The sequence below is a fragment of the Lissotriton helveticus genome, chromosome 5_1, assembly GCF_964261635.1.
Source record: "Lissotriton helveticus chromosome 5_1, aLisHel1.1, whole genome shotgun sequence".
In the NCBI taxonomy this organism is placed as follows: Eukaryota; Metazoa; Chordata; class Amphibia; order Caudata; family Salamandridae; genus Lissotriton; species Lissotriton helveticus.
Window position 1 is genome coordinate 156,377,039 of NC_136065.1, and position 17,968 is coordinate 156,395,006.

Sequence of the window (17,968 nt, forward strand, 5' to 3'; positions counted from 1 at the left end):
GTGGTAGTGCAGAGTGCAGAGTGGTAGTGCAGAGTGGTAGTGCAGAGTGGTAGTGTAGAGTGCAGAGTGGTAGTGCAGAGTGGTAGTGCAGAGTGCAGAGTGCAGATTGGTAGTGCAGAGTGCAGATTGGTAGAGCAGAGTGCAGAGTGGTAGTGCAGAGTGGTAGTGCAAAGTGAAGAGTGGTAGTGCAGGGTGGTAGTGCAAAGTGCAAAGTGGTAGTGCAGAGTGGTAGTGCAAAGTGCAGAGTGGTAGTGCAGAGTGGTAGTGCAAAGTGCAGAGTGGTAGTGCAGAGTGGTAGTGCAAAGTGCAGAGTGGTAGTGCAGAGTGGTAGTGCAGTTTGCAGAGTGTTAGTGCAGAGTGTTAGTGCAGAGTGGTAGTGCAGATTGCAGAGTGGTAGTGCAGAGTGGTAGTGCAGAGTGGTAGTGCAGAGTGCAGAGTGGTAGTGCAGAGTGGTGGTGCAGAGTGCAGAGTGGTAGTGCAGAGTGGTAGTGCAGAGTGGTAGTGCAGAGTGGTAGTGCAGAGTGGTAGTGCAGAGTGGTAGTGCAGAGTGCAGAGTGGTAGTGCAGAGTGCAGAGTGGTAGTGCAGAGTGCAGAGTGCAGAGTGGAAGTGCAGAGTGCAGAGTGGTAGTGCAGAGTGCAGAGTGGTAGTGCAGAGTGCCTAAAACACATTGCCATTTACAATGCCATTATCTCTAACTTAAAACAAACCCGAGCCCTAATGCATTCCTAATGCTTGTTTTAGTTGCTTCCAGATTCCATTGGGCTCCATACAAACTATGCCACAGCCCATATTTTCGAAAATCCTCAAGCAGGTCATAGATGCTCTCTGGAGACTTGCACCCGATCCCATCCCACATCACATTTCCCACAAAACTGTCAACACCAGGAAGCCAAAGTCTACACCATTTCAGGATGTCATAATGCCATAGGTAATCTGAACATCCAAAAGCAAGTTAACACATTTATGATGCATTTATCAAAATGCAGCACACTCTCAATCTGCAAACAGTAGTTGAAGCAGGTCTCATCATCACTCACTGATGCGCACATTTTCACAGCTCCATCAATGAATCTTCACAAGACATGGCTACTTAATAAGTACATAACTAATCTCTCTTTCATTCAGTCCTATGCACCATACTCCATGGTTTTGATGTTACTTACAGGTGGAAAATGTCACTCTGCTTGCAGAATTGGTGGAATTTGCCGACTCTACGTTACTCCTGTAACTCGAAGTTCCGGACAAATTATGCCAATCGACGCAAGGCGGACTTTTTCTCCTGCAGGGCTACAGAAATGTCAGCTGGTGAGCGAGAGTTGGCATCCTATAATGTGATTTCCAGTCACTAGGAGGACTTTTGCCAAGATTTTCTAACTCAGGCGATCGCAGTCAGAGGGCTGTTTCACGAGTAGATTTTTAAATTCAACTCAAATGGCCGCACTCTCTCACGCACTTTGTGGTGACATTCGCATTGATTTGTCAGTGTGGAACGTGCTACTTGAGCTAAATTGCACAATGGGCAGCGCGATGTGCATATTTCCGACTGTTGGTGGAATCACGTAGAGTTTGTATGCAACTCCACTGAATTCCCGTGAGTGAAATTCTGCTAGTTCTGCCCACTTCGAGTCACATACATAAAATGCATATTTTAAATAAAGAGCAATGTCTTCAAACTATTATACAGTATCATGGGATTTACAAAGTTCTATATCAATGTGCACAGTCATATTGAAAGTCCTAATAGCATTCCTCCTCATACTGAGGCAATCACATTGTATATGTCCTAGTAAATAATGTGCTTACCATTGATTGTGCTCACTTAGCTTCATGATTCTGGCCGCTGAGCCTGCAAATCCATGGAGAAGCTAGCTAACGCCCATCCATGATGTCCAAATACAGTCAAAATGTGCTTACAACAAGGCACACAGTAGAACTCGTAGCGTTATTGCGCATGCATTTAGCTTACTCAAAGGATACCTATGTCCTAAAGAGGGTTCTTTGAGTTATGTATCTGACATGGTGTGCAAAATAATTGTCATATGTTGTGTGCTCCACAATTTGGCAATGGGACGCAAAGTCGCTCTCACAATAGCTGGTATTAGGTACCATTTGTAAAGGGTTTCAGTTACAATTTCCAATAACGACACAACCATTCTTATTGTCATAAAATACCACTGTGTTTAATCTAACCCTCTAGAGAACATTATTTGCTTGTACTATGTACTATCATCCCTTGGCATGATATTTTGTTGGCTTAAAGATATTCCCGGCCACTACAATTGATGATGTATTCCCTGCACCAAGGATATCTGAACTTGTGAAATTAAGATTGATTAAGGGCCTCATTATGAGTTTGGTATTGCGGAGCGGAGCCGCTCTGGTACTGCACCGCCAAACCCATGTACAAGCCGTTCGCCAGATTCAGAGTTGTCTCCGGACTGGCGGGTAGTTATTTGACATTCCCAGGGTGGTGCCTTTGAAATATGCACTGTAATGGGAACATCAAAGACAGTGCCTGCACGGCATGAACTGCTGCAGTCCATGGCAGTTGTGGTGGTCCCAGGGCGTCCCGACCATCTTTGTGGTAATGGGGCAGTCGGAAGATTAAAAATAGCACGAGACCAAAGAACTGTAACACGAATACAAGGTGCACTTTTCACAAGCTCAAAACTTGGTGCTATACAATTGGAACGATTTGTACAAAAATTGTTTTCATAACATAACACACAGTACAGTAATTTTTTACTGACATGGCTCCAGCTCTTTCACTGCTCATGAATCCCTCTGCTGCATACAATGTTGTATTGCTGATAGTGATTCTTGTTGCTGCAGAGACAGCATTTCCCTGAGTGTGACCCTAATGTTATTGAGTGTATTGGTCTCAATAATTTAAATACTGCTTTAGTCAGATTAACTATGTGCCTTTGGCAATATTGTGTTGAATTAAATGTTTCCCAGATCAACTGAATTTTAAAACGTTGACAGTATGTTCAATGTAAAACCAATTATCATTTGTGCCAAATACAAGTAACAAATTCAGGCATGTTTCAACCATGTTTTTGTCAGATTTGTTATGCCTGTCATCCTGCATTGCAAGTGCAGGTTTTTCTGACACATTCACACTCCTGTACTACAGTTTAAAATCACACAAGCTGGGGGGGTGTCTTGACTCCATATAGGATGGCCACTGCTGAGTGAAGTTCTGGTGCGGTTCAAGGGAAACATCTGACTGCTACATGCACATGGCTGTGTTTTGCCATATTTATGGCTGTCTATCATCGGGGAACCTCTGCTGCTCCTAAAAATGTGTCTGCAAGGTCTTATGTAGAGGACAGAATTTGTCAGGTGGAACAGAGGGTAGAGATCCTCGAGGACTCTATACAATCTGTCAAGTTATTACAAAAGTGAAAGATTTACAAAGGTATGTTGAAGACTTGTAGAAGTGCTGCAGATGAAATCATTTACGTATCTATGGTCTGGTTGAGTGAGTGGAAAATTCGGATCCCACCTCTTTTTTCCAATCATTTTTACAAAGATCAAAGACCTTCTTACGTCACCGCCTTTAAATATAAAATGGGCACATAGAATTGGTCAATCTTATTGCTTAGCATCACCTTCACAGAGACCTAGGAAAGTGATCAGCTATTTATTGGAAAATCTTGATCTGCTTATGGTCATCAGAGCAGCCAAAGTCAAAGTTAGAATTTTTTTCTCTGGATTCAATTAGTTTTTTGCAAACCTTTGTCACATCCACGGCGGATATAAGGAAGAAATATTTGGATATGCTCTCTGTTCCCTGAATGCCAGATTTGGCCTTTTCCACCTGTGTCTATTCAAGGTGACTTATAACAATAAGACTACTACGTCTAATAATAAGACTACTACTTATGGCGACCCTTCTTTTCTTCCAAAGTTCATTGATGGTTGCAGAGACTTCCAGCTCTAATATCATCTGAATTTTCTAATTTATAAATTATATACATGCTATAAACCATTTGATATTAATTTATATGTTGGTAACATGCGTCCCTTCTTCCTTTTAGATCCGTTCCATGTGTCTAGAGGATCTCAATGATATCTTTTATGTGGTCTGGTCCTTCCCCTCGTGTCTCTTGCTTCGGAATCTCAGCTGTGTCATCTCCCTTTTGTGGCTTCACCACCCTCATCTATTTGCTTGTTCGATAGGCATGTTGTTTTTGTATTTTATGTGTCATACTTGTTCTTCTCTTTTATTCTCTCTATCTTTGATCTTATCCTTCCTTCTTTCTTTTCTTCTAAATACTCACAATTTCTTTTCTACTATCCGTTTATATTCTTTATTCATTGCTTGCTTTTTCAAATGTGTTGTCAATTTGCAATCCTGTGCCTGTCATTTATTGCTTATTATTGTCTCCTGTGTTTGTCGCTCGCCTTGAACATTGCTCTTCCCCCATGTTTGTGGCAAGTTGTGTTGCTGTCTTGTAGACTCCCAATGTTGAAGTCATGGAACTACTTTATACATTTTGCATATTTGTTGATCCCTCCTTTGTGATCCCTGGCTTGGATGTCACCTCCCAGCCTCTCGATGCTCCCCAGCAATGAGCAGCTGTATTAAAATCCAAGAAAGCAATATAAGCATGGCTTTTTATACTTTCAAGATAGCCACTGTTTTGCATGACGCAAAATGTGTTGTGTCAGCATGCTGCGCCAAACCACATGACACACCCTAAATTGTGTCAACCAGTGTGCAGCAATCTTGAAAAATCATAAAAAATAAATGTTTTCATTGCATTCTAGGCTTCGACTTAGCCACTAAGGCATTGTCAAAAGCCAATTGTGTTGCTCGCTGAACATTGATCGGCGAGATCAATTAGCATTGTCAAAGATTGTCAAAGATTGTCCAAGAAAGTAACCACCTCAGCTCGTTTTCTGTGAACTGTCAAAGTTAGTGAAATCTGCTGGGAAATCTGAACAAAGATCTTTAAATGTGATTAACAAAATACAAGGTATTTTTTTATCACCTGTAATACTCCAAAACGTGTAACCAATTGTTCCAAAATTGGCACTGCAGCACCATGCTTTAGTAAAGATTGTTTGACGATTCTCAGATAAATATTTATAAAAATGGAAGTGGCATTCCTTGGGGCTTTTATCAAATAATGAAATTTGCATACCAAATTAGAAGCGAGTGCTTTACTGTACAATATTCGTGAAACATTGGTAATCAGTTAGTAGTTTGAATTCTTTCGTTTGAATTCCATGTACTTAATGCTTTGATAAAGCAGTCAGAGGGAAAACAAATGCCGATAAGATTACCTAAAACATAAACGTATGGTGCCATTGTGTTTGGGTTAAAGAAAGTGATGGGTTATAGTTATATTTATCTACTAGCAGCCCGTCCCCACGTTGTCTGGGTATGAATTGCTGTCGGCCAGTAGTATATTGTTTTGTAGGATTTCGTTTTGATAGCATTTCTTATCTGTGACAGACCTGTGAAACGCTGCGATTCACAGTGCACTGCTGATGCACTTAAGAGTGCGCGTTCAGCAGTGTGTGAACTCGAGTTTCCCTACTTTATTTTTCCTTGCAATATTATATAGTGCAAACTCGACAACATGGCATGAGCACAATTTACATTACAGAAGAACACATTCATTTGTGGTAGGCAAGGAGACAAAGCGATTTGCCTGGAATCACAGGATGTTGAGCTGATGCCGAGATTCGAACGTAGCTCCCCAGCTCTAAAGTTCGCAATTCTAGAACTTGTGTGTCAAAAAGTGTATGTCGGTGCTGGCCATCAATGAGAGAGACCTGTGCATTTTTCAAATGGGTGGTGAAAAAATATGAGTATGTTGCTGGAGATGTGGGCCGCCGTGCCACCAATGAACTTACCGGGGGAGGGTAAACACCCATTATTCCGTAACTTTCTTTCCGCATACCATCACTCCGCATACTTTCATTATGAAAGTACCATGACTCCGCAATGCCATTATAACGCATGGCATTTCATTTTATATGCTTTTACCACGAATACATTTACAACGAAATTCGTTGTAAATGCATGAATGTTAAAAGCATGTTTTTTTTAATGTTTGGATAAGGTAAGTATGGGTATAGGGGTATATGTTTTGGGGTACTGAGGTATATGTTTTGTGGTGTTTGGGTATTTTAAGGGATCAGATATAGTTTTGGGTTATGGGGTACAGGGGTAGTTTTAGGGTTTAGGGATAGGTGTGGGTTTTGGGGTACAGGGGTATTTTTAGGGTTCAGGGCTAGGTTTGGGTTTTGGGGTTTAGGGGTATTTTTAGGGTTCAGGGGTAAGTTTGGGTTTTGGGGTGCAGGGGTATTTTAAGGGTTCAGGGCTAGGTTTGGGTTTTGGGGTACATGGGTGTTTTTAGGGTTCAGGGCTAGGTTTGGGTTTTGGGGTACAGGGGTATTTTAGGGTTCAGGGGTAGGTTTGGGTTTTGGGGTACAGGGTTATTTTTAGGGTTCAGGGCTAGGTTTGGGGTTTGGGGTACAGGGGTATTTTTAGGGTTCAGGGGTAGGTTTGGGTTTGGGGTACAGGGGTATTTTAAGGGTTCAGGGCTAGGTTTGGGTTTTGGGGTACAGGAGTATTTTAGGGTTCAGGGGTGGTTTTGGGGTACAGTGTTATTTTTAGGGTTCAGGGCTAGGTTTGGGTTTTGGGGTACAGGGGTATTTTTAGGGTTCAGGGGTAGGTTTGGGTTTTGAGGTACAGGGGTATTTATAGGGTTCAGGGCTAGGTTTGGGTTTTGGGGTACAGGGGTATTTTTAGGGTTTAGGGATAGGTTTGGGTTTTGGGGTACAGGGTATATTTATAGGGTTAAGATGGGTTAGTGTTTAAGGGTGTCGGGTATTTTAAGGAGTAAGGGTGGGTTATGATTATGGGGTGCAGGGGTATTTAAAGGGAGCAGGGTGAGATTAGCACACGATATGAGACATGGCATGAAGGGCGGAACGTACCACACGCCCCCAGCGTTTGTCACGCCCCCAGCACACGCCCACAGCACAACGCAGACACGCCCACAAGGGACTCATTTGCTGGCACGCTTCTTTTACCTTTTAAATGTATATGATGGGCGTCTGCATAGCCTATGTCCTTCTGCTGCAACTGCCCTTTCCAATGCTGTATTGGGTGTTGTGATTGGTGTTGTGGTTCCTGAGATTACCCGCATCAAAGGTTTGGGCTCTCTCTTTATTATATTAGTATAGATCAATTCCTCCCTCGACAAATATTCTTCACACTAAATCAGATGAGGTTCAAAAGCCACCATAATTCTCCCAATGCCTTTTATCATTTTCGTTATCTAAGTACCAGTTATTTTTTTAGTATTATTATGCTTACGCTGTTATTTCTTTAATGCATGGTTCATTGCAATTTTGTTATATTTTACTTGATACTTTGTAATATTTTTTCCTATTTAAAATTGTTATTGTATTATCTATATGGTTGTATCTTTTTGATTGTTTCTTCTTTTTCCTGTTTCTTCTGATTTAAAAAAACTCAAACTTAAAAAAAAAGTAAAACTACATGTATTCTGAATCCAAATGATTCAGACGAATGTCCATTTCAATACGAAAGAGCATTTTCAATTCTGTTGCCAAGCACCGTTTTTTACTCAATCTAGATTCCTTCAAACTGTTCTCAGAACTGAAAGGTAGCTCAAACAGAGCTTGCTTGCCTGTATACGACTGTACTGTGTTTGGTGCACAGGCGCCTTGCCTTCCTATGTGACAATATAACAGTAGGCTTTGTGGGGCCTGCATATTGCAGCCACGCCCCTTCTCCCTTCCCCTAGTAAACTTTGAAGAGATCCCAAGCGTCGCGAAAGACCTCGCTTGTGGTTAAAGTTTGTTTTCCTACAAAAGTTTATTTTGAAAGGCTGGCTTACTTGACAAGTTTTTCTCCATTTGTTCACCAACTTACCCATTTGATGAACGCCTCGTTAATGAGGCGTTAGAGTTGTTTCATGTGGAGGAGAGAACAGCTTTAGCTCTGCCACATGGAGTGTGTTCCCTCAAATAATCACTTTATTTATAGCCATGAAGGGCTGTTTACCCCAAGAGACCTTCATGAGTCGCCAAGTCAGTTCCCACAACTGCTCCTTCTGAAGGGCATGCTATGCATCACGTCCCTGGAGGGTATTGTGGGGCATGTTTACAGAAAAGTGGTGCAACACAGCGATACAAGCAAAGTTGGTGTGTTGTGGTGCATCACCCGGAATCAGCAGAACTGTGCCTTATCTTCAAAGAAATAGCAGACTTCTGCTCTCTCCAAGGGCTGGCACACTTTGGGCAGCCTAGCGCCAACGCAGTCACCCTAGTGCCATACTGCAAGGATGTCTATGTTGTCATCAGGACAGTTTTTGTGCAGAAAAAGGTACCTTCATGGATAAAAAACTCTCTTTTGAGGCTATTTCCTCTTTGCTTGTGTGCTGCAGAATGCAGCACATGTATAAAGAGGAAATAAAGAGGAGGGATAAATATATCTTTCCTCGTAATGCCAGCCTCAGGCAGGTGCACCATTTTGCTCACCTAGGTCTACCCCTCTTTGTAAATATAGGTGTGCATCAAAATCCATGGGTGGATGCATGGAAACACCCATGCACCACCAACAGAACGCCTGCCTGGCATAAGGTAGCATTACTTTTTCTTACAAAGCCACACAAATCTACATTTGCATGCCTTTGTAAATGCCAAAAAGGACTTTGCGCCTGGGCTGTGTCTAAAATAAGTAACACAACTATGATGCAAAATCTTTGTAAATCTGGGCCGCAGTGTTTATATTGAGCTGTGCTTTTTTGGAGAACAACCGTACCTCAACATGAAATAATGAAAGATCATAAATTCCAATTGAATAAGCCTTATTTATCATGAACAAGAGTAGACTACAGTCATGTGGTTTATAGGGATTACTAGGTTTTATATAAAGGGTTTTGCCACAAGCTCGTAACCACATGCTGCCAAGTATTACCTTGCCTTTGCTGCCAGCTCTGGCTCTTCCCCAGCAGGACTGATTTCTGATGTATGTTTGAGCTCATATTAGCGGGTTAGTGATTTCTCATCCTTGATTTAGTTATACGTGTATTTGGATTTCGGCAATGAAATGCTTTGTTGACAGATCAGTCTATGGCACCCTCATGGGATCCCTTGTCTGCGTTTGCTGGCACAGCCCTTGTTCCTCAAGATTGTGTGTGATTGCTTAAATTCTCAACAGCGTATACCTCAATCCGCTGCAATATCTCACTGAATCATTTGGTTTTGTCTACTACAGCAAACAACACTCCGGTTCTGCAGACACAGGACACGCTTCTGGGCTCAGGCCCTGCCTTGCCTCCATCTTCAGATGGACTAGCACAAACCATGTTCAACTGAACAGCCATAGACTGAAATCATCACCCCATGATCGCTAATTCACATAAAGCCCACAACTTAGGGGCCGATTTCGATGAGGTGGGAAATGGCTCTGACCATTTTGATGGGGTCGGTCTGAAAGGAATCCGAACCAGATTTCTGAATGGCCTCCGACGGGCTTGGAGAGCCCGACTGCCATTCGGAAATCCTCCATCAATCCCTCAGGTGGCTCTTTCCGGCCTAGGATTAGGATAGAAGATTCCCACTGCCTTTCTGTGCCAGCCTTTCCAATCAGGGCCCCCATGGGGGCAAGGCCTCTGGATAGCGGCCTAGGGGGCACCTATGGTGCCCCCCTTTTGATCCCTCTACCTGGTGGCAGGCACCCTGAGGTGCCTGCCACAGGATGCAAGGATGACTGCACCTCTGCTCTTTACAAGGAGAGCATGCATTCTGTTCAAAATGCATGCTCCAATTTTAAGAATAGGATGGCGAATGAACAGTGTTCGGTCGCATCTTACTTACTGGGCTGGAACCGCGACAGGAGGTCGTTCACTTCCAGTTCCCAAATTATGTCGGACGGACTCCAGTCCGACATCATAATCGGGCCCTTAGTGGGAAATTAATCTTACAAGTTCGCAATCTGCAGCACTCACAGTACAAATTCTTGGTGTAACTTTGGACTCTGATCAATGGTTCAGCTTCCTATGAGAATGTTTGTGGACCAATCCAGCAGTAAATGGACTGAAGAGAAGCACAGTACCTATCACGCAGTTACACTAAGGATCAAAAAACCACAATAACATGGACAAGGACATAAGGCTGAATGAGAGCAGGAAACGTGTGCATCAAATAAAGTGAAAACAAACCATACTGAAATGTAGGCTAGGCTTCCTGAGGCATAGAGGACAAATGCCATGAACCATAAAGGAAGCAAGTGTGAAATGTGTTGACACTTGCGACTAGAAATGTTTTCAAGAACTACATCTACTAATCTTCTGCACATCATGAGTCTTCTGAGATCAGGGGCCAGATGTATGACCATTTTAGCAGTCGCAAACTGAAAATTGAGCTGTCTGCGACCACTAAAAGGGTTGTAGCATGTACCCTATTTGTGAGCAGGTAACCAATTACTGACTCACAAAATAGGGTTTGTAAGTCGCTATTAGGAAGGCACATGCTAAGGGCATCCCTTCATATAAGCGAGTCGCAGGGGAATGTACGATTGTTTTGCAAATTTGGTCGCACAACAATCGCAGCTACCACCAAATTGAAATTTGTGGTAAGTCAGTCTCAAACAGGTAGGGGTCACCAGGGGACCCCTTACCCTTTGTGTTTGGCAGCGGACCACTGCCTGCCCTTAAAAAATGAAAAGAAAACTTTAATTTTTTTCTTTTATACGCATCTTGTTTTCCTTTAAGGAAGATGGGCTGCATTAGAAAAAAAACATAGCTTTATTTAAAAAGCAAACACAGACATGGTGGTCTGCTGTCCGCAGCATGCTACCATCCCTGTGATTGTAGCCCATTCCCTAAGGGTCCCATATTGTGACCTGCCTCATGAATATTGATGAGGCAGGTAATTTGCAACTCCAAATGGAATCCCTAAATGTGTCTAAGACAAATTAGTATATTCCATTTTGCAAGTCGCAAAAAATCGTAATTTGCAACCCGCAAAACAGAGGTGTCGTGACTGTAATCTAAAATATTATTTACCCGTGCATCCTTTTCATGAGAAATACCTCGGATTCATCCTAGATAGGATGATGGCCATAGTCAAAACTCACTCAGCATCAGAATGAGAATCGTCATCCAGAGGTGTAAAGGTGGGATGGTTTTGGGGAGTGCTGCTGATGGAAAGTGCTGAGATACAAAAGCTCATATTAACAGCAAATAACTAATGTTCCACTCTTTCAGAGGATGGATGGTATGCTGAGCTAACTTCTGTCTAGGATACGAAGTACAATGCCTACAAACTGACCTCATATTCATACATGAATCTAGAGCTTCTGGTGAAATATATAAAGTGCAGAAACAACCAGCAACAAATACAAGTGCCAGAGACAAGCATACCAATTGGTTGCAGGAAAGTAAGCAATGAATCTGGATGGGTGCTAGCATGTTTCAGTTACACAATATCAGACAATATCTTCTTTAGCCATTCATGGCAACAACACTCACTTTAGGTATTGGTTAACACGAGTCAAGACTCGACAAGTCGATAGACAACGTGCTGCATTCACAGATATTGAGACTCATGCTACAGGTCCTACTCCCACCAGGTCCTTTTCTTGAACTATCACTCTTGCTGATACCTTTCAAAATCTGTTGACAACAGGATGTCTTCATTAGTGTAAAAATTCCATGGATATGTTTAACTGGTGATTTTGTCTGGGAATGCTACTGCTTCCCTGTATCCGTCTGCCATTCCCTAACTTTAGTTCAACTACATCCTTCATTAAATATTTGTGTAAAGCAGCCCTTTAATTTACTTTGAAGAACAATTCATAAATATTTGCAGTCTCTCTGAAGTATTTCACAGACATATCTGAGCAGTGTGAGAAGACAATGTGTCTGATCATATTTGCCTGCATCAGACTCAGGCCCATTTTAATAAAAAAATTCACACTTCGGCACGTCAATGATTTCCTTCAACAGTTTAAGATGGAGAGTTCAGTCATTTTCCATTCTCGGTTCTCTGTGCCATAACTCCATGAGTGTCTTTGGAAGCCCGTTTTTGGATCCGAGGGCCATATTTACTAGAAAATGTCGGAGCTCAGAACAATGCCAAATTTGGCTGAGCCGTGTGCCAACATTTTCAATACGCAGAGATGTGCCATATTTTCTACAATACAGTGCACCTCTGTGTTTTCCCTAGCACTGGCGCTAAAATTAGCTTCCTAGTGCCAAAATGGTACCCTTGCACCATGTTGCAAGTGTGCCTGCATTGCAAGGAATGATTGTTTATGTGCAGGAAGGGGCACTTTCCTGCACATAAACAATCCATATTGGCTATTTGTTACTTCCATGTTTGCTGCATTCTGCAGCACACATAGAAGTAGCAAATCATCATTAAATAACTGCACATAAACAATCATTCATGGCATTTGTCTCTTACTATGGGTGCTGCAAAATGCAGCACACACAGAAAAAGTAAAGATTAGGAGAAATAAAAGCATTTCTCCTTGTGTGCCATTCTAGCACCTGCTCTTGCATGGCATTAGTTTTTGTGCTGCCACAGACTTACACATCCTTGTAAATCTAGGGCAGTGTAAAAAACATAATGGGTGTTGCGGTGAAACGCTCACAGCAACACCCATTGCAAGCCCCTTTGCCGCAGAGGACTAAGGCGGAAAGGGGCATATTTACAAGGTGGTGTTCAGCCATGCTAAGTGGCTTAGCACCAACTTGTAAATATTGAAAATGGTGTTACGCCACTGGAGCGTCAAAAAAGTGATGCTCCGGTGGCAATAGGGGCTTGTAAATATTCCCCCAAGGATTTTCCATGCATCCCTGACAAGCCTCCTCCAGTACAAGTAGAACAATACAGAGAATATAAAGACCACTGAAACATCAATGCCAGACTTTAGGGTACAGGTGTGCAGTTCTTGGTGGAATGGAAGGGGTACAGGATGGAAGACCAATCTTGGGTTACAGAGAAGCATGTTGATGCCCATAAACTGGCAAAGGCATACTTCAGATTATACACAGAGGTCTCTAGTTAATTTAGGAGAGTGGGAGGCCTTGGCGGGAGTAATAAAACTGAGATGAGTGAGTGTCATTGCACTCACCCTTCCTCCAAATATCCCATTCTATTGCAGGCAGTGGTCCCAGGAGAAGAGGTAGCTTTTGGATACTGCAGCAGCAGAGAAAAGGGCAGTGGTGACTGACCATTCTGAGCGGTGGCTGACCATTCTGAGTGGTGGCAGTCCGTGCAACAAGAGGCTTCAGTAAACAGCAACACAATATGAGTCACTGACAAGTAAACTCTTCCTTTGTAGTACACTGTGGTGGAGATTCACCCTCTCTCTTTCACATCCAGCCTGTTAGCCCAAAATCAACTTGAATCGCCTGCATCAATCGAATTGTAATGATTTCTGTATGAATAAGAATTGCACAATTGTTAATGAAAGCTGAACAACGGCACATGTGTCCCAACTGTGCTTCGATGTTCATTCGTGTGGGTTATCATCCCTGAAGAATAGAAATGGAAATCTCCAGACACACCTCACCTCCTGGGAGGTTGTGATTGGGTTTTTTATGTGTTTCCTCAGGAAGTGTCATTATGAGACTGACAATCAAGTTACAGTCCATGGCCCTTGTTTGAACCACCTCCTACATAAATCTCCAATAACCATAGGAGGCTTTATTTCATTCTTCTAGATTTAGAGACCTATGATTAGTGAATCCATTCTTGAATGTACTTTTTGTCATTTGTAGCATTAGTACTACTTAATGGGTGTTTCCCATTCTTCGTCCTGATGATGACCCTGTACAAATAACCTCAAGAGGTCGAAATGTTGACACTATAGTAGTGTTCTGTACTGTTAATGAAATTCAGGAGCCTTCAACTCTATGTTAGAGTTTAGATCAAACAACTGTGCATCCTCCATAGTCACTATTTATGTACATATTGTATAGCAATAGCACACTTCTCACTCATTTACTTCACTTTCTCTGCGCTGTTGCATCATTTGGGAATACCTCTCTAAATTCAAATGTATATGTTAACAAAGATTTCCTCCTTATAAGATTCCAAATGTTGAGTAATCAAATAAAATGTATTTACTCGAGTAAAACCAATCTATTGATAGTTATGCACTAGGTTTCCATGGAAGTTGAGGTCACACTTCCCCCTTCAGGGACCATTGTTGCCTATATTACTGAACTACCCAGGTCCCAGTGTTACTAGGTGTCCCCTTGTTTTATGTCTGATTAAAACAGCCACGTCTTCAAGAGTTTTTTAAACTTGGCAAAGTCTGGACAAGAGCGAATATAATACAGAAGCTGGTTCCAAGCAGTAGGGGCGAGATAGGAAAAGGATCTGCCGCCGAGTCTAGAGGTATGGATACAGGGCACAATAATCAAAGCTTTGTCCTTGGATCTCTAGCAGGACAATAATAACTCAACTTCCTCTGCAACTCTACCCCTCACTATGTCACCTGCTAATAAAAAAAATAGCACCGAGCACTGTAGACTTAAACCCTGCAATGCCCATGGCTACAAGCCAATCAGCCTGTCACCCCACACTTTTTCACCTAATCTCAGAGTTGGGAAAGAGTGGATTGAAAAAGCAGAGACTGAAACCTGGTACTTAAAGTGCTGCACTACTCCTTCCCTGCTGTCATCATGGCCCCGCCCGCCCAGACTTGGCTGGATCTAGCGGGGAAAGAAAAATAAAATGATAATAAATTGGTTTTATTTTCATTTTATTTTTCCAATTTTTTCAGCGGGGGTGACGCTCCTCCGCCATAGCAAAGGAGCCTCTGCTGGCTAGGGGAAGAGAGTGCTTCTTAGCATTGTAATACTATCTGTTACAAATAAACCACCGAGCACTCGGTGGTTTATTTGTGATTTGTCGGATCAATTTGATCTTGTTGGAGTCAAGGCAACAGACTCACATCTACCTGGAGCACCGAACTTACGCTGCTGGTTATAATTGTCCTTAATTTGCTGTGCGCTCCAAGAAGTTGTTGTCAATTGGGTGTAAATACTATCTGTTACCTCCTTGAACTGGTTAGGGTCTTCCATCCAGGCATGTGGGCTTCAGCATCAGCAAGACAGGCAAGTATAACTTCAACATGCAGCCAGGCGTCCGTACTCTGGGTTCACAACATCACTCAGTTCAGTGTGGGTGTTTCTCACTGAACTGGAGTGAGATTCCAGCTTGTGTCTCCAGTCTTTCATAGCGGAATAGTAGCCCCCTAGTAATTAGAGTCCATGTATCTCACATGTTTGTAATTCCAAAAGGTTATTTTGTGGTGCAATTTCCTTGCTCAGTGGGGTTGCCCAGAAGGGCATCCTCGTCATCGTCACACATTCACCGTGGGCCCTGATGCCTACATGACACCAGTCAGTTTCAATCCCCAGGAGCCAGCTCCAGTGTGAAGCCTTGTGTATTCTCTCCAGACAGTCTGGAGGCAAAGGCAGCAAGAGAGAAGAAGAAGGGGATGAGGCAGGGATGTCATTGTTTGCCTGCACACATTCCATCCTCCATCTAGCAAACGCTGCTGTATATTAAAATTTGCTTGCGGCCATCCCACAGTAACCTTCATGACAATTGTACAGAGGGTGATTGCAGTCTAGTTTTTGTCACCGTAAAGAAGAGGTGAAATTATTTGTGGGCCAATCATGTCTTTCTTGTTTGGGGACCTTTGGGAAGTACGGGGTGGCTCTCGAAAACCCTGTACGAGACCTACCCTCTTCAGGAAAGTTTGGTTTAGAGGGTGTGCACTTCCCATCATATATTGACAAAAAGAGTGCCAAACAATTCACTTTAGCACAACTTAACACATCTGTTAAATAAAAAGTCATTTGTAATAGAAGCAATTCTGAGGAAACACTGATCAAATGTTCCAGCACTTCAATTCTTAGCACAGTACTGGGGAGCATTATTTCTCTTCAGCTGTAAATCGTCTATATGTCATTAAAAACTCCTGATCTTTCCACTAGTGGTGGCTCCTCTGCAATGGCGGAGGAGCGTCGCCCCACTGGCTCAGAGCGAGCACCTGAAAAATAAAACGATATACTATCATCGTTTTATTTTTCAGTTGCTGGCTGAGCCAGCATTTGTCGGTAGGGGCGATGCTGGGGCAGGTGGGAGGATGACTGGTTGTGCACTACTCAGTGTGCATGTCTGTTTGGCCGGCTGTCTCCGGCCGACCAAACACACATGCGCACTTAGGTTTCTCCAACCCAGCTGTATTGAACAGCCGGGTTGAAGAAACTGCACAGACTCCTGTGCCTGAATGGAGCATCAAACCAGCCCGCTCAGGCCAATCCCCGCACTGCTGTCATAGAATGACAGCAGCGTGGCGATTTTATGAGAGCAGCATGGGGATTGCGCAGGGAGTCTGTGATGCTGTCCTATGGGCTGCTGGGATCAGTAAGAACACTGAGGTGCGACGTGGGAGGCGGCCAGCAGCTTCAGTTATGTTTTCCTTTCTTTTTTAATATTATTGTACGCCCACGCTGTCCCCCTCCTGTGTTCCCCCAGCTCCTGCGCCTCCTCCACCTGCCTCACCACGTTTTGTTTGTGGCGGCCGCCACCGCTTTCCACCTGGGGTAAATTGCATTTTTCTCTTGTGCAATCTGGTAAACAGCTGTTGTCGCACATTTGTCTCTCAGTCTTGCTACCTCACACATTCCGTGGTATGACCAGCACTTTAATTCTTAGCACAGTACTTGTACTAAAGTCCTTGTCGAGCTCTGCAGCTCTTTCATCCCTGCTATTCTAACTTTATTTCAAGGTTTCTTTGCATTTGTTCCCGTTTTTTAAACTGTTTGTACGGCACCTCATCCTAAGGAATCCCTCAAACTACAGCACCAGTGAGAGACATCCTTTGGGAGTTTTTAAGATTAAGGAGAGTGTAAATTGGTCCCCAGACCTTGCAGACTCCAAAGAGCAGTATTCGCAGCACCTGTGTCCAGATCCTGAACGTTATTAGCAGTTGTAGTTTTCTGGAGTATGAAGGCTGCTCAGGGCGGTACCTGCTGAATCCACTTCTACATTCAGCCTCGTGACTAAATGGACAATGATCCACTCATGTCTCTTTTTCTTCTAGTAATGCAAATTGTTTTTGCAGGGCATTTGCAACACTTGTCACAAACATTGGAATGTGTGTGCAGAAAATTACGTTTTTCCCCTGCGTGTTCCCACTTTCCGGTGTAGGCCTTTTTCTGATTTATATACTTTTCTTCCATTGTGACAGTGTCCCCTTTGTCTACATTGCAATAAACCATTAGTTTTATTGTTCAGTCAGACTGAGTTTCCTTATGCATATTTGATTGTGGCCAAGTGGCTGTGACCTTTCTGTTTTTATCGCTGTACATACTGGAGCAGTAAAGCTAGCGTCTCCTCTGAGGGCAGTGGAGACCTTTTTAAGAGCCACTGGGCGGGCCCAGCCAGAAAACTCTGAGGGCTCGTGTTATTTATGTGTGCATACACTTATGCATTTAACAAAGGTTTTTATGAACCATGTAAATACAATGCATACAAGAGATGCATTTTAAATGCTGCTTAAAAAAATAAAAATCCACGTAAATAGCAAATAAATATACACAAGCATTCAAAAATAGTAAAACTAGACAGGCAACAATTATTAAAAATTAATTTTCAACACAATACCGAAAACCAAATTAGCAATGAAAAAAACACATCCCCAAAGATAAATCGTACCACACATAGATACATACATTACTTTAGGCCTCATAAGCGCTATTGGAAAGTGTTGTATAAACATCAATGCAATGCAGTACACATTCTGGCCTGAATTATACTAATAAGGAGAAGTTATCTTTTCCTTACATGACAAATTAATCAATTAATTACACATTTGAACCGTACCATTCTGTGCATCCATAACATAAGCAATCAGCTGTAGTCAGTGGGTTTTATGGG